The sequence below is a fragment of the Macaca thibetana genome, chromosome 14 (genome assembly GCF_024542745.1).
Source record: "Macaca thibetana thibetana isolate TM-01 chromosome 14, ASM2454274v1, whole genome shotgun sequence".
Lineage (NCBI taxonomy): Eukaryota > Metazoa > Chordata > Mammalia > Primates > Cercopithecidae > Macaca > Macaca thibetana.
Genome location: NC_065591.1, coordinates 5,716,399 through 5,738,808, shown reverse-complemented (window position 1 = coordinate 5,738,808; position 22,410 = coordinate 5,716,399). Strand labels below are relative to the sequence as shown.

The 22,410-nt window shown below is 50.7% G+C and overlaps 2 protein-coding genes across 2 annotated transcripts in view; one reads left to right on the top strand and one right to left on the bottom strand.

Moving 5' to 3' along the window:
• Positions 1–415, bottom strand: part of CPT1A (carnitine palmitoyltransferase 1A) — an 81,521-nt gene extending 81,106 nt beyond the window's left edge. Inside the window, exon 1 of the mRNA XM_050758179.1 lies at positions 258–415. The gene's annotated coding sequence lies outside the window, so the exon portion shown is untranslated. The remainder of the gene's footprint in view (positions 1–257) is intronic.
• Positions 1–22,410, top strand: part of IGHMBP2 (immunoglobulin mu DNA binding protein 2) — a 556,281-nt gene that overhangs the window by 461,537 nt on the left and 72,334 nt on the right. The window lies entirely within an intron of this gene.

The following is a 22,410-nucleotide window of genomic DNA, read 5'->3' as shown; positions in this document are numbered from 1 at the left end:
GCTGACGGACCGACCCCCGGCAGGCCCCCAGACCCAATCCCCTGCGGGACATGGGGAGCCCCGGCTCCTCTCCGGGTTCAGGATCTCCACAACCCCGCCGTCCGGGGGAAATACCGGGGTTCCTCTCGGCGTCCCGGTTCCGGCGGGGTCCCCCACCAGGTCCGGTTCCCGGCAGCCCCGCGCGCCGCCCTTGCCCGGCTCCCGCAGCCCGCAGGGCCGCTCCGTCACCCTCCCCACCGCGCGCGGCCGGGCCTCACCGAGTCAGCGACGGAGGTGCGGCAGCGGCAGCGGCGGCGGCAGCGGCGGCGGTAGCGGCGGCGGTGGCAGCAGCGGCTGAGTGAGCGAGCGGCGAGTGGGCTCCGGGGAAGGAGGGCCGCGGGTGAGGCCGAGCGCACCCGACGCCGGCGGCAGCGGATTGGCTGAGGCGGGTCCGGCTGCGGCGCCGGCGGGCGGGGGACTCCCGGCGCGCGGAGGGCGGACCCGGGGCCTGGGCGGGGCGGGGCGTCCACGGGGCGAGAAGGGGAGGGAAACTGAGGCACCCGCGGGTGCTCGCGTCCTCGACCTCTGCCGGAATGGGGTCTAGGACGAAATTCCTCACCCTCCGAGCCTCAGTTTCCTCATCCGTAAAATGAGTCATCTCGTGGAGGCCGTGCGCATAAAATGCTTGGCTATGTGCCTGGCTCATGCTCGCGACTTATCGGCATTGCCCGGTGTAATGCTCCAGGCACCCCCTGATGGTATTCACCCCCGACTCCTTTATGCAGACAAGGGTGGCGGGCCAGGAAATAAGTTGTCCAACGTCACTGAGCTGAGGAGCAACCGATCCACCGGGAGTGGTGGCGCGCGCCTATAATCCCAGGTACTCTGGAGGCTGAGGAGAGAAGATCGCTTGAAGCCAGGAGTTCAAGGCCAGCCTGGGCAACGTAGGGAGACCCCGTCTCTAAAAAAAAAAAAAAGCGGGGGGAATGATAGACCGGACAGTGGGTCCAGATCTGACTCCACAGCCCATGCCCCAAATCAGACCTTATACCACGAGCGATCCGGAGGCAGCGTGGCTCCTCCTCATCTAGCTAGGATATAAATGCCTTCCTTACTGGGCTTTGGTGAGATTTACTAAAATAATTCTTCCAACGTCAAGAACATAATAGGTGCCAGGAGAGGAGTAGCTGGAGTCCAGGGCAGAGTGACCGAGAGACCCTTGTGCTGGAGCTCGGGAGAGGGGCCGGGAGCGGGAACTGAACATCCACCCGTCCCAGGAGTCTAGGGCGAGCGCAGCTGCAGGGGACCCGGGGGGTTGACGGGGAGGGAGAGGGGCCCCAAGCATAACAGGAGGGCCAAGGGGCTCTTCCTGCCCGGGAGCTACCCCTCCCCTATCTTTACCCGCAATGCTTCCAGGCGCGAGCTGGCAGCTCTGCATACAGCAGGTGCTCCATAAGTGCACCGATTTTATGAACAAAGACTCTTTTAAACCATTTTTTATGAACCCGGCTCTTTTTAAGGTCGACTACTTCTAGTTATGAAAAATCCATGTTAGCAACCATCCTTCTTTCTGTATTATTTGGCTGTTACCGCAGAATAATTTAGAAAAGAAAATGAAAGTTCTCCTTTGATCCCGCCCCCCACCGCCGCTGCAGTTAACTCTCCCTGCGGTTCTCAGGCTCACTGTTTTAAAGGAAGGCTAGGATGCAAGCTGTCTGTAAGCTGTTTTGTTTTCGCTTGGCTTCAGTCGTGGACATAGTTCTCTGTGGGGGGACGGAGATGACCGCGGGCCTTCCCAAGGCTGCGTAAGATTTCCTTTTACGATGCTGTGATCCATTTACGCGGCCCCCAGTGGACAATTAAGCCCTCCTCCCCGCCCCCCACCCCACCATTGCAGGTATAAATAAAAGCTGCGTTGGCCGTCGATGTACCTCTTGGAGCTCCTGGTTCTCCTGTAGGATAGATCCCTGCAGGGGACGCAACCAGGCACATGGAACATTTTGATGCCACAGGCCAAGCTACCATGCCGAAAAGCTTACCAACTTCCACTACCACCTGCGCGTGCAAGCGGGTCCCTGTCTCCGATTAGGGATTATTTTAATCTTTGCCAATCCTAAAAGGAGGGGTGAAGGAGGGAAGAACCTCTCATCTCTCCTTTTAATTTGCGTTTCTTTGAGGTTAGAAGTTGGGGGTTTGTCCCCCTGCTGGCTCTTGTCTGGACCACAAGTGAGCCCGGGCACTCGACCCCCGCAGATTTCACCGCCCCAAAAGGCAGGGGGGCCGGGCCAGGGCACACGTTCCCGACGCACGGCTGCACCCCACGAGCCCTGGCGGTTCTTGCGCGTGGGGCTCTCCTTGCGCGTGGGCCTTCGCGATTTGCGCTACAGAAGCTGGACTGTCATTCTCACCTCAAATGCCCTTCCCTCCTTTCCCTGGAACCTCAGTCGCCTACAGGTCCCGGCTCCAAGGTCACTTCCTCCCTCGCTCAGCGCCCCGGTGCGCGCCCAGCTGGGATTGGCCCCGCGCCCTGTCTGTTCCCAGAGCTCTTCGGCCTTGACCGTGCGCCCTTCCCTGCGCCCCGCCTCGGTGCCACCTGCAGGCCGGGCGGGGCAGGGACAGGTACCCGGTCTGTGGGGGCGTCGAGGCGCCACGCTCACCTGTGCCATGGAGGCCGTGCTCTCGGCGGCGGCAAGGAGCCTGCGACTGCAGCCACACTGGGGAGGCCTCATTCCCCTCCCGCCGACCACGCGGCAGCTGTCCTCCCCCGGTCGGCGGCTCCCCCGGCTGCGAAGCTGAGTCTATTAATAAAGAACCAGAGAACCAGGCCCCCCGGGGAGCTCCGGGCCTGAGCCTCAGTTCCCTGGGGCCAAAAAACATCTCCATGCCTGCCTCCGAAACTAGAATAATCTTTCTCAAGCCTTGTGGGTTTTTTTGGATTTTTTTTTTTTTTTTTTTTTTTTTACAAATTCTGCCCCAGTTTGAATACTGTAGCAGTTGCCTACCATAGCTACAAGAAAACTTTTCTTTTTAATGCGGGTAATGTTTTTATTTATCGCTAAGATTTCTCTTTTTACTCTAAAAAAAACTTTTTTTTTTTTTTTTTTTTTTTTTTTTTTTTTTTTGAGACGGAGTCTCGCTCTGTCACCCGGGCTGGAGTGCAGTGGCCGGATCTCAGCTCACTGCAAGCTCCGCCTCCCGGGTTCACGCCATTCTCCTGCCTCAGCCTCCCGAGTAGCTGGGACTACAGGCGCCCGCCACCTCGCCCGGCTAGCTTTTTTTTTTGTATTTTTTAGTAGAGACGGGGTTTCACCGTGTTAGCCAGGATGGTCTCGATCTCCTGACCTTGTGATCCGCCCGTCTCAGCCTCCCAAAGTGCTGGGATTACAGGCTTGAGCCACCGCGCTCGGCTTAAAAAAAACTTTTTTATGGAAAAATCCAAACCTTTTTGTTCATTCATTCATTCATTTTTGAAACAGGATCTTTCGCTGTTGCCCAGGCTGGAGGGCAGTAGCAAAATGACAGCTCACTGCAGCGTTGACATCCCAGGCTCAAGCGATCCTCTCGCCCCAGCTTCCTCAGTAGCTGGGGTCACAGGCAAGTCCCGCCATGCCTGGCTAATATTTTGAAAAATCCAAACCTTTGAAAAAAATTAACCAGAACAGTATAATAAAGGCCCGTACAACCAAAACTCAAGTTCAACAGTTACTGAGCTAGGGCCAAGGTATATGCTTGTGTTCCTACCCACTCCTGCCCAGTCCTACTGTTTATTTTAAAGCAAATTCAGAAATCCTACCGTTAGGTCCACAAATTCCTTTTTTGTTTGTTTGTTTTTTGTTTTTTGAGATGGAGTATTGCTCTGTCCCCCAGGCTGGAGTGCAGTGGCGCAATCTCACCTCACTGCAACCTCTGCCTCCAGGGCTCAAGCGATTCTCATACCTCAGCCTCCTGAGTAGCTGAGATTACAGATGTGCATCACCATGCCCAGTAATTTTTGTATTTTTAGTAGAGACAGGGTTTCACCATGTTAACCAGGCTGGTCTTCAACTCCTGATCTCAGGTGATCCATCCGCCTCAGCCTCCCAAAGTGCTGGGATTACAGGTGTGAGCCATTGCGCCCGGCCCTCAAATTCTTGAGTACAAACTTCTAAAAGATAAATATTCTTAACTAAAAAATATGACCATACTATCGTTGTCCCATCTAAAATAGATGAACAATTGTGACAGAAAATGGTAAACCCTGTTGCCTGCCAAGAGCACAGCTGAGTCCCCACTCGATCTCACCAGCCTCATTTCTTGCTGGCAACTCCCAGCAGATTCTGATCCAGAAGTATGTACGATATTTTGGAACTCAGTTCTGGTTTCCCCATAGGAAACGGTATTGAAATCTCAGCGTGGTGTGCTTCCCTCTCCTCTCCGAAGCCTGTAGTCCCTCTGACCTTGAACCTTGGGCCCCTGTAGGTGTTGAGTAAATATGGTCAGTTCCACTTTGCTGAGCCTGCATCACCAGGGTTTCATGAGGACAGAACCGGGTGATGCAGACGAAAGCACCTGCACGCAGCAAGAGGACGTGCACGGAAAGGACTCAGAGCAACAAGTGCACTGTTTTCTTAACGAACAGGTCTGCTCTGACGTGGGATCAGAACACATTCTTTTGTTGTTGTTTGTTTGAGATGGAGTCTCTCTTCGTCACCCAGGCTGGAGTGCAATGGTGTGATCTCGGCTCACTGCAACCTCTGCCTCCTGGGTTCAAGCGATTCTCCTGCCTCTGCCTCCCAAGTAGCTGGGATTACAGGCACGTGCCACCACAGCTAATTTTTGTACTTTTAGTAGAGACAGGGTTTCACCATGTTGGCCAGGCTGATCTTGAACTCCTGACCTCAAGTGATCTGCCCGCCTCAGCCTTTCAAAGTGGTGGGATTACAGACATGAGCCACTGCACCTGGCCCAGAACACATTCTATCCAGCTGTTCCTAGCTGCTTTGCTGCCCATCTGTGCCTCAGTTTCCTCACTTAAAAGAGGACTGACTGGGTGCGGAGTCTCACGCCTGTAAACCTAGCACTTCGGGGCTGAGGCGGGTGGATCACCTGAGGTCAGGAGTTGGAGACCAGCCTGACCAATGTGGTGAAACCCCATCTCTACTAAAAATACAATAATTAGCTGGACGTGATGGCAGGCTCCTGTAATCCCAGCTACTCAGGAGGCTGAGGCAGGAGAATGGCTTGAACCTAGGAGGCAGATGTTGCAGTGAGCCGAGATCGTGCCATTGCACTCCAGCCTGGGCAACAAGATTGAAACTCAGTCTAAAAACAAACAAACAAACCAAAAAAAGAAAAGAGGACCTTGACCCAGGGCACTAATGAGCAAGCTTTCACCATTCTCCCTCATCCCTTCAGATCCAGGACTCCACTGTTTCTTCTGCACCTCTTAGTCCCCAGCACCCTGGCTGGCCCATTGAGGCACAAGGAAGGTCAGCAGGGGGTTGCCTTCCTGGGGAGGCAGCACAGTGAAGAAGCAGGAATGGAGGTCAGGAGAGGGTACAGCAGGCCACGGGGCACAGAGCTGAGTCTGGCTGGCTGCATGGGTGGCTTACTGCCCGTCTGGCCTCAGTTTCCTCACTTCAAAAAAAGAGGATGGGCCAGGCGTGGTGGCTCACCCCTGTAATCCTAGCACTTTGAGAGGCTGAGGCAGGTGGATCTCTTGAGGTCAGGAGTTCGAGACCAGCCTGGCCAACAAGGTGAAACCCATTCTGTACTAAAAATACAAAAAAAAAAAAAAAAATTCGCCAGGCATAGTGGTTGGCACCTGTAATCCCAGCTACTTGGGAGGCTGAGGCAGGAGAGTCACTTGAACCCAAAAGGCAGAGGATGCAATGAGCCGAGATTGTGCCACTGCACTCCAGCCTGGGCAACAGAGTGAGACTCCGTCTCAAAAAAAAAAAAAAAAAAAAAAAAAAAGAGAGGACATTGACCCTGGGCACTAATAAGCAACCTTTTCACCACTCTTTTCTTTCTAATCTTATTCTGATTAGTTCATTTATTTGGAGAAGCAGTCATATTCTGGTGTTGGGAGCGTGAACTCCAGAACCACTCAGCCTGGGTTCAAATCCTGTCTCTGCCACTTACTAGCCAAGTGATCTTAAACCTCCCTGCACCTCAGTTTCCTCATCTGTAACATGGGAAAGAAATGGAAGCTGCCTTGGAGAGTTGTAATGAAGATGAGTAACTGACAGGAGTGCTTAGAGCATTCCCTGGTACACAGCAGGTGCCACGTAAGCTTTAGCTGGGATTATTATTCCCCCCACCCCGTCATGAGTCCATGTTTTCAAAACTGTTGCCCTCCCAGATCAGAGAATGTTGGAAAAAAAGGAAAAAATATATAAATGAATAAACAAAAACTGTTGCTTATAAACAGTACATGTAATGGGGGAATAACGAATTTTCTGGTGCATACGGCAGAAATCTGCAAAACTGCCAGCTGGAGACTATGACCAGCAAAAAATTCATTCATTGCTTTAAAAGATGCTTGTCAATAAGCACAGTGGCTGCCAAGACACCGTGTACTGCCAGCCAAGAACCAAAAATCTGGGCATTTTAATCTATACAGGTTAATTTCAGATAGATGAGGGGCCTCTTTAAGGCCATTTGAAATGGTCAGAATAGTTCAAGGGTCACTATTACTCCCTCCTCAGTTTCCCCAGTCATCTCTGAGGCCCCCATCTACCCAGCCTACTTAGAGAGTATGCATTCAGGCCAGGACCTGAGCTTCTTCATGGGATCAGAGCAGCGTGCTGGGCCCAGAGCAGGCAATGCCTTAACGGATGCTATTGAAGTTGGTGTCTCGACTTGCCCATCACCAGGGCCAGGGCAGTCTTGCTCCTGACTGCTATGCCGGCAGCCCCGATACTGGGACTTCACGCACAGGGAGGAGGTGACCCTCCTGTAGCTCATTTTAGCAGACACCTGAGTTTTTAAATGAGAGCATTGACAAAAAGTCTTCTGTGTTAAAGACATAAATCCTCCCCTTTGGAGGTAGAGGTAGAAGGAGAACGAGAGAGGTAGGTAATAACTTGAGTCTTTATAGTTTTTATATTTGGAAGGGCTGGGCGCAATGGCTCATGCCTGTAATCCCAGCACTTTGGCAGGCTAAGGTGGGTGGATCATCTGAGTTCAGGAGTTCGAGACTAGCCTGGCCAACATGGTGAAACCCCGTCTCTACTAAAAATACAAAAATGAGCCAGGCATAGTGTCACACGTCCATAGTCCCAGCTACTTGGGAGGCTGAGGCAGGAGAATCACTTGAACCTGGGAGGCGGAGGTTGCAGTGAGCTGAGATTGCGCCATTGCACTCCAGCCTGGACAACAAGAACAAAATTCCATCTCAAAAAAAAAAAATTGGAACGAGGAGTCACTGACCCTTGGAAAACCCGATGATGGCTACAAATTCTATCCTTGGAAACACACACATGCACACACACGTGCACACACGCATATGCACACACACACACACACGAACACACACACAGGCACACACACATAGTAAATCATTCCAGTTATGGCCCTTCGAAGGCCCGTCTCTAGCCTCCTGCGTCACACAGATTAAGAAAAAATATCCCAAACTTGGAAATAAGGCAAAAGCATGTCTGAATGTGATTTCAGTGTCACACTGGATCATTGCCTAACTGTCCCATTCAAGGATTCGCTCATTTTCTAGGGAACAGTATCTTGGACGAGGCCCCAGAGTCTGTGAAGTTACATGTGAGCTGGTAGATTTTTGTCCAATAGAAATTCAAAGGATTTCAGTTGATAGAAACAAGAATTCCCCAAGGTTATGATTTTATTGCCCTGTAGGACATTAACCAGTTTTGTAGCAATCTTATGGCAGTTTTCTTTTCTTTCCCTTTTTTTTTTTTTTTTTTTTTTTTTTTGAGACGGAGTCTTGCTCTGTGCCCCAGGCTGGAGTGCAGTCGTGTGATCTTGGCTCACTGCAACCTCCACCTTCCCGGTTCAAGCAATTCTCCTGTCTCAGCCTCCTGAGTAGCTGGGACTACCGGTGCCCACCACCGCGCCCGGCTAATTTTTTGTAATTTTTAGTAGAGACGGGGTTTCACTGTGTTAGCTAGGATGGTCTCAATCTCCTGACCTCGTGATCCGCCTGCCTCGGCCTCCCACAGTGCTGGGATTACAGGCTTGAGCCACTGCACCTGGCCGATGGACTTTCTTATACTTATTTAACAGTTTAGCACACATATTTATGAGACAAATATAAGAAACCGTGTTTACTCATTTCTGTTTGCAGCATCATTTCACAAAGACCCTGATTCTGACTTGCAACTCTCCAGAAGGATGCTTTGAAGACAAAACAGGACAGAGCCCATGGCCCCCATGCCTCTTGCCTGAGTTACTATATTTCTTAAATGATAAGTGACCCTAATCCTTGCCTTTTTCTGCACATAAGATAACGTCAGCTGGGTGAGGTGGCTCACACCTGTAATCCCAGCAGTTTGGGAGGCCAAGGCGAGCCGATCACCTGAGGTTGGGAGTTGGAGACCAGCCTGGCCAACATGGAGAAACCCTGTCTCTACTAAAAATACAAAATTAGCTGGGCATGGTGGCGCACGCCTGTAATCCCAGCTACTCGGGAGGCTGAGGCAGGAGAATGACTTCATCCGGGGAGGCAGAGGTTGCAGTGAGATCACACCATTGCACTCCAAGCCTGGGCAACAAGAGCGAAACTCCGTCTCAAAAAAATAAATAAATAAAAGTAAATAACATCTAACAAGGTTAGTGATTATGCCTCTGTAATCTATAACCAAATACAGCCAAACCCAACTTCTGATGTGATTCTGCTTCAGTGTAACTTCTGAGAAAGTTTGATGTGATTTTGCACAGGCGGAACCTCCACCACAGGTGTGTAAGCTGTGGCCTGAAACACTGTGGCGGGGCAATACGATGGAACTGCTCCTGGGCTATAGGCTTCAGTCAATAGTCCTCAGCAAGATCTCCGAATAAACTAACTTTAAAGCTTCAAAAGCTTGATTTTTTTCTTTAGTTGACATCTTTCAAATTACATATGAAGAGGTTGCCATAATCCTTTTAGCACTTAGGTCCTAGAAAGACTTTTTGTTTGTTTGTTTTTTGAGACAGGGTCTCCCTTTGTCACCCAGGCTGGAGTGCAGTGGTGCAGTGACACAATCTCAGTTCCCTGCAGCCTCGACTTGCTGGGCTCAAGCGATGCTCCTGCCTCAGCCCCCCAGTAGCTGGCACTACAGGCAAATGCCACGCCTGGCTAATTTTTGTATTTTTAGTAGAGACAGGATTTCACCATGTTGCCCAGGCTGGAGGTACTGGAAAGAGGAAACATCTGAATCCGGCCCTGGTCTCACACATACTCATTCATTTGATCATGCATCCATTCATTCTGCAAGTATGTACTGAGCCCCTACACTTATGCCAGCACTATTCTAGACACTGGGATTCTCAGGGAGTGAACAGAGCATTTTAACCAAGCCACATCCTCAGAAGCCCAAATTCTAGTGAGAGAGGGGGTCAAGAAACAGACTCATGTGGAAAGGGCAAAGGAGGCTGGGTGCAGTGGCTCACACCTGTAACCCAGCATTTTGGGAGGCAGAGGTGGGCAGACCACGAGGTCAGGAGTTCGAGACCAGCCTGGTCAACATTGCGAAACCCCCGTCTCTACCAAAAATACAAAAATTAGCCAGGTATGATGGCAGGCACCTGTAATCCCAACTACTCAGGAGCCTGAAGCAGGAGAATCGCTTGAACCTGGGAGGCGGAGATTGCAGTGAGCTGAGATTGTGCCATTGCACTCCAGCCTGGGTGACAAGAGCAAGACTCTGTCTCAAAAAAAAAAAAAAAGGTAAAGGAGAAAAACAAACCAGGGATTGGGGCAGAGTGTGGCTCTGGCTTGGGGTGGGTGGGGACTAGCTTACAGATTCCATAGACCATAAACCCCTAGGGCTGGAAACCCTGGAAACCAGAACTGGATACATAACTTGGGTTTCAGAAATGTTAGCTGAATGACTGAGTGATGGTTGGGATGGACGGGTGGAGGCCTGGGGCTCTGCAGGCTTAGCTGCCCGGTGCCCCTCCATCTGGCCCTCCCCTTCCAGGCCTTCACCCCATTTCCATGTCTCCCACGGGAACCTGTCCCCATGCGTGACCTTCTTCACGGTCATCTTCTGTGCCCCATCGTCTTTGATACAATCTGTGGCCTCCAGGCAGAACAGGCTTCAAAATTTGTCAAGCAAAGTGAAAGGAAGGCTGAGTCCTTTGATCAAAAACTATGAAGAATTTCAAGCTGAGGTGGGAAGATCGCTTGAAACCAGGAGTTTGAGACCAGCCTGGGCAACAAAGCCAGACTTTGTCTCTACCAAAAAAAAAAAAAAAAATTACCTGGTGGTGTGCCTGTAGTCCCAGCTACTTGAGAGGCTGAGGTAAGAGGATGGCTTGAGCTTCAGCCCGGGAGTTCAAGGCTGCAGTGAGCTATGATCGCACCACTGCACTCCAGCCTGGGTTACAGAGCTCTCGAGACCCTGTCTGCAAAACAAATAAACAAATAAATACATAAAATTAAAAAAAAATTTTTAAAACAAGAAAGGAATTTCAAGCCAGTGACCGCAGAGCATGAAACTAACCACGAAGCCCTATTAAGTTCTCCCTCTGTGTGACTGTGCAAGTTGCATTTCTCGGAAGCTGGCCCTTCCTCTAGGGCAGGCTGGAAAGACCTTCTAGAGATCTGCACCCACACAACCTTTCCACCCTGGGCTCGCAAACTTCACTGGACTCTGTGCTCCCTCCACTCAAGACCTCACCCCACTTCCTGCCTCTGAGCATCCGTTCTCGCTGTTCCCTCTGCCCAGCGTGCCTTTCCACTCACCTCTTCTTGTCTTTGTGCACAGCCATGGATCAGGTGCGGGGAGAGGAGATGGAGGCAAAGCAGGCCCAGTCAGCTCTCCAGAGAAGACACTCTCAGAGGGCGGCAGAGTGCTGGCCCGGCTGCAGCCTTGCCCCACCGCAAGGCCCAAGCAGAAGCTTCCTCTGCTGCAAAATGGGGCAGCCATGAGAACCACGGTGCAGGACCTGAGGTGCAGCTCTGCAGCGCGCTCTCTCTCTCTCTCTCTTTTTTTAAGATGAAATCTTGATCTCTTGCTCTGTCGCTCAGGCTGGAGTGCAGTGGCAAAATCTTGGCTCACTGCAACTCTGCCTCTTGCGTTCAAGCGATTTTCCTGCCTCAGCCTCCCACGTAGCTGGATTACAGGTGGGCGCCACCACGTCTGGCTAATTTTTGTTGTTGTTTTGTTTTGTTTTTTGAGACAGAGATTTTGCTCTTGTTACCCAGGCTGGAGTGCAATGGTGCAATCTTGGCTCACTGCCACCTCTGCCTCCTGGGTTCAAGCGATTCTTCTGCCTCAGTCTCCCGAGTAACTGGGATAACAGGTATGCATCACCATGCCCAGCTAATTTTGTATTTGTAGTAGAGACGGGGTTTCTCCATGTTGGTCAGTCTAGTCTCGAACTCCCGACCTCAGGTGATCCACCTGCCTCGGCCTCCCAAAGTGCTGGGATTACAGGCGTGAGCCACCGTGTCCGGCCATTTTTGTATTTTTACTGGAGATGGGGTTTTGCCATTTTAGCTAAGCTGGTCTCGAACCCCTGACCTCAGGTGATCCGCCCGCCTTGGCCTCCCAAAGTGCTGAGATTGCAGATGTGAGCCACTGCGCCTGGCCCTGCTAAGCTCTCTTTTTTTAAAATCTACTGAGATTTGACTCACATACCATAACGTTCACTGTTTTCAAGTGTATACAATTCAATCGATTTTGGTATATATACAGGGTTGTGCAACCACCACCACAATCTAATTTCCTAAACATTCTCCCCTAAACAAAACACTCAACCCATTAGCAGCCATTCTCCCTACGCTCCCCACCCGGGGCGGCCACCAGTCCACTTTCTGCCAGATTTACATATGGATTTGCCTATTTTGCACATTTCATAGGAATGGGATCCTACAATATGTGGTCCTTGGTGACTGCCTTTTTTCAGCATGTCTTCAGGGTTCACTGACGTTGCAGCCTGGGTCGGTGGTTCACCCCTTTGTACAGCTGAATGGTACTCTGTTTGACCGGATAGACCACGTTGGATGCGTCCATTCACGGTATGACAGATGGGCATAGCACTTTGAGGAACCAGCTCCCAGTCTGCCCGTTGGGGGTGGGTGTGGGTGCCCGGACCTCCCATGCTGACCTTGACCTGAGATATAACCCAATGGCTGTCTCCTTTCCCTTCTGGAAAATTCCCACTCAGCCTTCAAGGTCCACTGGGAGGTCACTTGCATCCCCACATTACCCCAAAGAGACTGATAATCCCTTCCTCCGCTGTGCTCCCAGTGAGGTCTCTTCCCCCTCGCCGCTCCAGGCTGAAACTGCGGCTGTCCTGTTTCTGGGGTCCTGGGTGTCTCCAAACCCCCAAAACGTTTGTGCACTGGAAAAATGGGGAATTGGCTGCATGATAATTGGCTGCCGGAGAAGCTAATTGTTTCCTTGAAGTCACAGATTTCGGACGGAGGAAAGAAGAGCTGGGGTATTTTGGCGGTAGGGACCCGTGGGTAGGAGGAAGTGACCCTCCTGTAAGGCCCGGGGTCCGGGGAGGTGGGGTGGGAGCGGCGCACCGGCAGTGAGAAACCCCAAATGGCCCTGCTCTCTTTGTTTTTCATGCACCATAATTCGATGGCCAGTCCAGGCGCTGCAGCTCCCTTCCCTGCCGGGGCGCCCACGCAGGACCGCGGAGGGGCTGGGGGTCCAGGGCGCAGTCCAGGTCCCGGGCGCCCGCGCAGCCGCGGGTCCTTCCCTCTGGGAAGGAGCTGGTGGAGGCTGGGGAGGGGGCGTGCGCGTGTCCCCCGGGTTCCTCAGCCCCTCTCGGCTCCCATGGAGAGCCCCAGTTCCGTCCCAGGCTCTCCCTCGGCTCCTCTTTTATTTATTTATTTACTATTTTTTTAAGATAGAGTCGCTCTGTCGCCCAGACTGCAGTGCAATGGCAAGATCTCGGCTCACTGCAACCTCCGCCTCTCCGTGTTCAAGCGATTCTCCTGCCTCAGCCTCCTGAGTAGCTGGGATTACAGGCGCGCGCCACCACATCCGGCTAATTTTCGTATTTTTAGTAGAGACGGGGTTTCACCGTGTTGTCCCGGCTGGTCTCGAACTCCTGACCTCATGATTCGCCCGCCTCGGCCTCCCAAAGTGCTGGTATCCTCGGCTCCTCTTTTGCAGACGAGGAGGTGCAGGGGCGAGTGGGGAGGGCGTCCTCGGTGAGCGCGCGAATCCCCTCCAGAGTCAGCTGGGTCGGAGGGGCTGGCAGGAGAGGCCCCCCTCCCCGGGGCGATGGCTGAAGGTGGAGGTTGGCCCAGGCTGCGCCCGGAGGGAAGAAGTTAGACTGCAGGAGGGACCGGCGGGCAGAGGCGTGAACCCCTCAGTCGCCCCTCCGGAGTGTGAAATCACCCCTTTGCCCGACGCTGGGCTGGGACTGAGGCTGGGAAGAGACGGAGCGCAGATGGCCGCCCGCTGCCCAGTGCGCTTCCCGGAGCTGGCGCAGAGCCCCGAGACCCGGAGGGAGGACCGAGCGCGCTGCGCGAGCACCCCCTGGTCGCCTGCGTGCGCTCAGCACCAAGCACCTTTTCCTGCTCCTCGGTCCACCCTGCAGCCCAGCCCCCGGCCCGGCCCGGCCCAGCGCCCCCAGTGACTCCCGGCCCGCCCTGTCCGGGCTGGAGCGAGAGTTCACTCCCCGGGCTGACTGCTCCGAGCCCCCTTTATTAGAAGCATTCATTGTGGAAAAACAGGAAACACTGACCTGTAAAACAAAACACTTATTAAAATCGACTGAGATCTTGTTACCTGATCAGCATACTGCTCTGCTTCCTGTTTTTGGTCTGTGCTACTTTCCATATAGTTTTTTCAACTCTTTTTGTGCGCGCTAACAAAATGGAAGTCATTTGGTATATAAGCGTTTCTGCTCATTATTTATTAACGTTTATATTTGTAAATGTTGTTTTCCTCGAGTAATAAATGCAATCTCTTGGGAAAACACCGAAACTGAACAGTGAAGCCCCCTGGCCCCTCTCCCTCCCTACACCCTTCCACTCCCCCTCTGGAAGTCAGCATGGTTGTGAGTCAGCTGTGTATTCTCCCAGTCTTTTTCGCATTTTATGTACCGTATATATATGTCTAGAAATACATAGTTTTATTTAGGGGTCACTTTAACGTAAAACAGATGGGGTTGTAGTTACAGTTCTAGAAAGGGCTTTCCCCCTACTTAACAGTGAGTTCGGAAATTGCTTGGCCTAGACCTGCTTCCCTTTTTTTTTTTTTTTTTTTTTTTTTTTTTTTTTTTTTTTGAGACGGAGTCTCGCTCTGTCGCCCAGGCTGGAATGCAGTGGCCGGATCTCAGCTCACTGCAAGCTCCGCCTCCCGGGTTTACGCCATTCTCCTGCCTCAGCCTCCCAAGTAGCTGGGATTACAGGCGCCCGCCACCTCGCTGGGCTAGTTTTTTGTATTTTTTAGTAGAGACGGGGTTTCACCGGGTTAGCCAGGATGGTCTCGATCTCCTGACCTCGTGATCCGCCCGTCTCGGCCTCCCAAAGTGCTGGGATTACAGGCTTGAGCCACCGCGCCCGGCCCCCCTTTTTTTTTTTTTTGAGACGGAGTCTCACTCTTGTTGCCCAGGCTGGAGTGCAGTGGCGCCATCTCAGCTCACTGCAACCTCCGCCTCCCAGGTTCAAGCGACTCTCCTGCCTCAGCCTCCCAAGTAGCTGGGATTACAGGCATGCGCTACCACACCCGGCTAATTTTGTATTTTTAGTAGAGATGGGGGTTTCACCATGTTGGTCAGGCTGGTCTTGAACTCCCGACTTCGGGTGATCCGCCCATCTTGGCCTCCCAAAGTGTTGGGATTACAGGTGAAAGCCACCGCGCCCCCAGAATGGACCTGCTTCCTTCTTAACTGGGTAAGAGATATGCCACTCACAGTTGGAATGCACCTTCGTTTATTTCAAGGATTCTCTGTTGTTTTTAGTTTGTTTCCAGCTTTTCTCTATCCAACCCTTCAGCCCCCGTGTGCACCTGCTAAACTCCGGGCCCCTTCTAGGTGCAGGGAGTGCGTGCAGAGAGGGACAAGCGGACACATTCCACCATCACGGGCTTGGGCCTGCAAGGGCAATGAACCGGGACACTGGAGGTGAGTGAGGAGGGGATATTTTATTTTCTGAGAAGAGGATATATTTGGATCATTACTATGGTTCAAATATCAGATGAAAATTAAAAAGTATCTAGAGGCCACGTGCGGTGGCTCACGCCTGTAATCCCAGCACTTTGGGATGCCGAGGTGGGCAGATCGCTTGAGCCCAGGAGTTCAACACCAGCCTGGGCAACATGGCAAAACCCCATCTCTACAAAAAAATACAAAAATTAGTTGGGCGTGGTGGCTCTCGCCTGTAGTTCTGTAGTCCTGTAGTTCCAACTACTCAGGAGAATGAGGTGGGAGGATAGCTCGAACTCAGGCAGCAGAGGTTGCAGTAAGGCAAGGTGGCACTATTGTACTCCAGCCTGGGTGACAGAGCAAAGCTGTCTCAAAAAGAAAAAAAAATACAGTATCTAGAGAAAAAGTCTTACTACCATCCATGGCTTATCTGACACATGGTCTCTCGTGTATCCGTCAGAATTTACTCATGAAAATATAAGCAAAAACGAGTACGTGTATGTGTTTGCTTCCTTTCTCATGGTGAAGGGAGCACGCTCTCACCCGTGCTCTGTGCTTGCATTTTAGAATCTACTTCTGCGTCTTGGTGTTCATTTCCATTAAGTAAATAGAGAGCTTCCGGGTTCGTTAACTTTATTTATATATGTTGCCTAAAGGGACACAGTGCTCCATCATACGGATTTATTTTACCACAATTATTTGTTCCCTGTGACACAAGAGTCTTCCCAGTCTTTTGCTCCTATAAACATTGTTGCAATGAATAACTCTGTACAAAGGTCAGGTGTTCACCTGTAGGCTCATCCCTTGGGTGGATTCCCAGAGTTGTGATTGCTGAGTCAAAGCCATGTGTGCAGCCAGTGTTGACGTCTTTCACCCAGTTGCCCTCTGTATTAGCGAAGACCTCCAGAGAAACAGATCCAGTAGGATATATGTGTACATATGCATGCACACAAACACACACATACAGAGAGAGAGAGAGAGAGAGAGAGAGAGATGGGAGGGTGGGGAGAGAAAGACTGAGATTTATGGTAAGGAATTGAGAAATGACTCCCCAAACTATGCAGGCTGACAGTCCCAAGATCCGCAGTGGGCTGCTGGAAACCCAGGAGAGCAGATGCAGGAAAAGAGCGATGTCCCCCTTCCAAGGCAGTCAGGCAGCAGGAATTCCCTCTTGCTTGGGGGAAGGTCAGCCTTTGTGTTCCATTTAGACCCTCAACTGACTGGATGGAGCCCATCCAAGGTAGCAGGGTCCTCTGCTCTCCTCAGTCTGTGGATTTCAATGTTCATCTCATCCAGAAACAGCCTCACAGGCACACCCAGGATCATGTTTGACCAAATATCTCGGCACTCTGTCGCCCCATCAGGCCGACACATCAGAGTTACCATCATGTCTCCCCATGGGGATTGTCCTGTTCCATGGTCCCCTTGCCCAGGTGTGAGGGTTTGCACAGGCCTCACCAAAGTGCCTGCCGAAATGTGGACATTCCTCTGTCTGAGAAGTGAAAAATGGTGTCTTGGGGGCAGTTTGCATGTGCATTATTTTCATTGTAAGTAAACCTGAGGCCGGGCGCGGTGGCTCTTGCCTGTAACCCCAGCACTTTGGGTGGGTGAGGCAGGAGGTCCTCTTGAGCCCAGGAGTTTGAGACCAGCCTGGGCAACATAGCAAGACCCCATCTCTACGAAAATTAGCTGGGTGTGGTGGTGTGCACTTGTAGTCTCAGCTACCTGGGAGGCTGAGGTAGGAGAATCAACTGAGCCCTGGAGGTTGAGGCTGCAGTGAGCCATGACTGTGCCACTACACTCCAGCCTGGGCACCATAGCAAGATCCCATCTCTAAAAAAATTAGGTGGGTGTGGTGGTGTGCTCTTATAGTCTCAGCTACCTGGGAGGCTGAGGTAGGAGAATCACCTGAGCCCTGGAGGTTGAGGCTGCAGTGAGCCATGATTGTACCACTACACTCCAGCCTGAGCAACAGAGCAAGACCTTGTCTTAAAAAAAAAAAAAAAAAAAAAGGAAGCTGAGCATCTTTTTTTTGTTTTTTTAAGATGGACTCTTGCTCTATTGCCCAGTCTGGAGTGCAGTGGCTCGATCACTGAGCATATTTTTATAAACTTGGGGCCATTTGTATTTCTTTTTCAGTATACTGCTCATATGCTTTTCCCAGTTTTGTTAGGCTGTTGCTTTTTTTATAGATTGAGCTGAAAAAAATTTATTACCAGTGTATCCTAAAAACAACAGTATTGAGATATAGTTCACCCTCTAAAGTATATTTCAGTGATTTTTAGTATATTCGAATAATTGTGCAACATGATCACAATCAATTTTAGAAAATTTTCCTTACCCAAAAAGAAACCCAGTACCATTAGTAATCACTTCTCATTTCCCCTAACTCTCCCAGCCCCTGGCAACCACTAATGTACTTTCAGTCTCTATCGATTTGCCTATTCTGGACATTTCATACAAATGGAATCGTACAGTATGGGATCTTTTGTGTCTGGTTTCTCTGCGTAATGCTTCCGTCCAGGTTGTGGTATGTGTCGGAACTTCATTCCTTTTCGTGGCTGAATAATATTCCACTGTGTGGAGAGACCACATTTCGGGTCTCCTATCAGCTATGGATGGATGTTTGGGTTGTTTCCACTGTGGTTTTATGAGTAATGATGCTGTACATGTCTGTGCACAAGTTTTTTTGTGGGACATATGTTTCCAGTTCTCCTGGAATGGAATTGCTGGAACCTGTTTCAGGAATTGCCAGAGTGTTTTCCAAAGGGGCTGTACTATTTTACATTCCAGCCAGCAGAAGCAGGGCCACTATGAGGGCCCCACTTCCTCCACATCCTCACCAGCACTTCTCACCTGGAGCTTTGATTATAGCCACACTCGTGGCTGTGAAGGGGGTTTCATTATGCTTTCAAGTTGCATTTCCCCAATAACTAACCAGTTTGTCTTTTTATTTGCTTTATTATTATTATTATTATTTGAGATGGAGTCTCACTCTTGTCACCTAGGCTGGAGTGCAGTGGTATAATCTCAGCTCACTGCAGCCTCCGCTTCCCAGGTTCAAGCGATTCTCCCGCCTCAGCTCCCGAGTGGCTGGAACTACTAGCATGCACCACCCCACCTGGCTAATTTTTGTATTTTTAGTAGAGACAGGGTTTCGCCATGTTGGCCAGACTGATCTCAAACTCCTGATCTCAAGTGATCCATCCACCTCAGCCTCCCAAAATGCTGAGATTGTGAGCCACTGTTTTTTTTTTTTTCTTTTTTTTTTTTTTTTTGAGACGGAGTCTCACTCTGTCGCCCAGGCTGGAGTGCGGTGGCGCCATCTCGGCTCACTGCAAGCTCCGCCTCCCGGGTTCATGCCATTCTCCTGCCTCAGCCTCCCGAGTAGCTGGGACTACAGGCACCCGCCACTACGCCCGGCTAATTTTTGTATTTTTAGTAGAGACGGGGTTTCACTGTGTTAGCCAGGGTGGTCTCGATCTCCTGACCTCGTGATCCACCCGCCTTGGCCTCCCAAAGTGCAGGGATTACAGGTGTGAGCCACTGTGCCCGGCCCATTTGCTTTCTTCAATGTAGACTTTTCCTGTAATCAAACACTTTATTATTTTATGGCATCTGAGTTTTGAGTCATAGATAACATTGTCCCTGCTCTAAGATTCAAAAGAAACTTCCCCATATTCTCTTCTAGGACTGTTATGCTTTCAGGCTTTCCATTGAAAACTTGGATCCGGCCGGGTGCAGTGGCTCATGTCTGTAATCCCAATACTTTGGGAGGCCGAGGTGGGCAGATCAACTGAGGTCGGGAGTTCAAGACCAGCCTGACCAACATGGAGAAACCCTGTCTCTTAAAAATACAAAATTAGCCGGGCATGGTAGAACATGCCTGTAATCCCAGCTACGCAGGAGGCTGAGGCAGGAGAATCGCTTGAACCCGGTAGTCGGAGGTTGTGGTGAGCGAAGGTCACGCCATTGCACTCCAGCCTGGGCAACAAGAGTGAAACGCTGTCTCAAAAAAAAAAAAAAAAAAAAAAAAAAAAAAGAAAACTTGGATCCACGTGGATTTTATTCTGGTGTCTGACGTGAACATGCATCAACTTTCTTCGATTTTCCCGAGGTTGTGCCGTGTGTGTCCCTGGCAACCTGGAGGAAAGGGTTTGGTCGGGCAGTTAGCCCAGTGTGGGGAGGTGACATTTGCGAAGACTGAGGACAGGAGTCACACTCTCCTCCATGCACAGAGACCACAGACGGAGAGGGATGCATGCGCAAAGGTCTCAAGGTGGGAGGAAGCTCGGCTGATTCCCAGAACAGCAAGGCCATTGTGGCTGTAGGTGCTGGGGAAGCAATGAGGACAGGGATGGGTTCCTAGAGAAGCCAGGCCACGTAGGGCCTGGTAGGTAACTGTGGAGTCTGGCTTGAATTTGGGCTCTAATGATACCGAGGAACTGCAGATAAGATCTTTAGAACTGTTCACTTGATAAGATAATACCCAGATGGGAAACTGGGGGGTCTAAGGGTATGGACAGTTCAAATTTGCTGCAAATTGGCTGGGCATGGTGGCTCACGCCTATAATCCCAGCACTTTGGGAGGCCAAAGCTTGTGGATCACTTGAGGTCAGGAGTTCGAGACCAGCCTGACCAACATGATGAAACCCCATTTCTACTAAAAATACAAAAATTAGCCAGGCATGGTGGTGGGCGCCTGTAATCCCAGTTACTTGGGAGGCTGAGACCGGAGAATCACTTGAACCAGGGTGGTGGAGGTTGCAGTGAGCCAATATCATGGGACTGTATACTCCAGCCTGGTGACAGAGCAAAACTCCATCTCAAAAAAAAAAAAAAAATTATTGTAAATTGACGAATTGTTCTCCAAAAAACCTATATTATTTTCCCTCACCTTTCACTGTATGTTATTTCTGTATCATTTGCTACTTTATTAAATATTTCTGAAGCATGGTTTTTAATAACTGCATGGTTTCTTAAAAAACATATTTATTGAGATATAGTTGATATACAGTAAACTATACATAGAGTGTACAGTTTGATAACTTTTGACATCTGTATATACCTGGGAAACCATGACCACAATCAACATAGTGAACACATCCATCACCCCTAAAAGTTCCTCATACCCCATTGGGGTAGCTCCCTCCTGGCACCCCCTCCGCAGGCAGTAGCCCATCTGCTTTTTGGTAATGCTTGCCTGGTGCTTCTCATCATATGACTACCTTGTAATTATTTGAGCATTACTCTACTGTTAGATGTCCATGTTTATCCCATTTTTGCTATTTCAGCTAGGAAGAGACTTCTCATACATACAGATATCTTCATATACTTGATTATTTCCTTACGACAAATTCTATAACTGGTATCTCCAGACCAAAGGTTATGAATGTTAAGAATTTGGAAGCAATCTGCCCAGTCTTGTTCACAAGGCTTGCTAGGTATGACATGCACTTTCCATTTGATTTTCTTTCTGAAAAGTTGAATCATTGTAATGCCAAAAAAAAAAAAAAAAATACTAACCCTACAAGTGTGGCTTAGATGTTTCTGCTTGGACCTAAGGGGTGGCTATTTTTGGAAAGGTCCTTTTGTGCTGTGAAGGAAGCAAACATTCCCTCTTCCTTTGGATCCTAAAGTACTCTGTACCTTGGTGGAGTTTGCTGTGGGAGCGCCCAATAGCCTGCCCTCAGCCGTGTCCCTTCCTACAGAATTCAGGAGACTTCTGTGACAAGGATAGTTCAACCCCCTTCAACTCCACAGGCTTCTCTGGTGGAGGCAGGGACCTCCAGAGTGACTGACAGCAGTTCCAAGGCAGGGGGAGTGGGAGAACTGGCCTTCCAGTAACCTTACCTGCCAGGGGCCCTCCACTTCCCAGGTGTGGAAACTGAGGCTTAGAGAAGGGTGAGGACTGGCCGAAAATCCCATAGCAGATGAGCAACAGAACTGGAACCAAACCCAGCTCTGCTCCACTCTGACGGCCACAATGGCCCAGCAGGTGGTCTGAGTGGTGCTGGGGACACTGGATGTGGCTCAGGTGAGATGTGAACACATAGGTTTTATATCCACAGCCAGGTATTTATTTAATGTGTATCAATAAGTAGCTGTGACATTGAGGTTAAGATTTCATAGCTGTGGTGATGTATGACAAGGTTAAAGGTTAAGCTAAAAAGTGAAAGAAATGAGGCTGGGTTCATGCCTGTAATCCCAGCACTTTGGGAGGCCAAGGTGGGTGGATCACCTGAGGTCAGGAGTTAGAGACCAGCCTGGCCAACATGGTGCAACCCTGTCTCTACTAAAAAAATACAAAGGCCAGGTGCAGTGGCTCATGCCTGTAATCCTAGCACTTTGGGAGGCCAAGGCAGGAGGATCATGAGGTCAGGAAATTGAGACCATCCTGGCCAACATGGTGAAACTAAAATACAAAAAAATTAGCCAGGCATGGTGGTGCATGCCTATAGTCCCAGCTACTTGGGAGGCTGAGGCAGGGGAATCAATTGAACCTGGGAGGTGGAGGTTGCAGCGAGCCGAGATTGCACCACTGCACAGAGCACCTGGCGACAGAGCAAGACTCCGTCTAAAAAGAAAAAAATAAAAAAATTAGCTGGACATGCAGTAATCCTAGCTACTCAGAAGGCGGAGGCAGAAGAATTGCTTGAACCCAGGTGGCGAAGGTTGCAGTGAGCTGAGATCGCACCACTGCACTCCACCCTGAGGCACAGAGTGAGACTCCATCTTGGGAAAAAAAAATAGTGAAAGAAATGAAAGAAGTGTGAAATGATCACACCTGTGGTCATAGGCTACTGCAAAAGAGTCTGGAAACAGTGAAAAATAGGCAAGGGCCTCACTGCTCCACCTTGACTTGGGCAAGCCCTTCCCTGCTGCAAAGATACCACGTAAGATGGGTGGCTGCAGGTGGCAGTCCTGGGCTCAGGTGCCCCATCCTCACACATGCGCATAGGCACACAGGGGCACACACTGCAGAGGCCGCAGGACAGGCCTCCTCTCCAGCTCTACAGCCCACCTGAGCTTCTCCCCACACTCCAGGGAAAGGCAATGACCACTGGTCCCATGTGCCAAGTGCACGTGGCCACGTGGAAGGCTGGGGACGTGACAAGAAGGAGGCTGGGCTGGGAAGGAGTCTCTGGGGGTGGCAGGGCATTT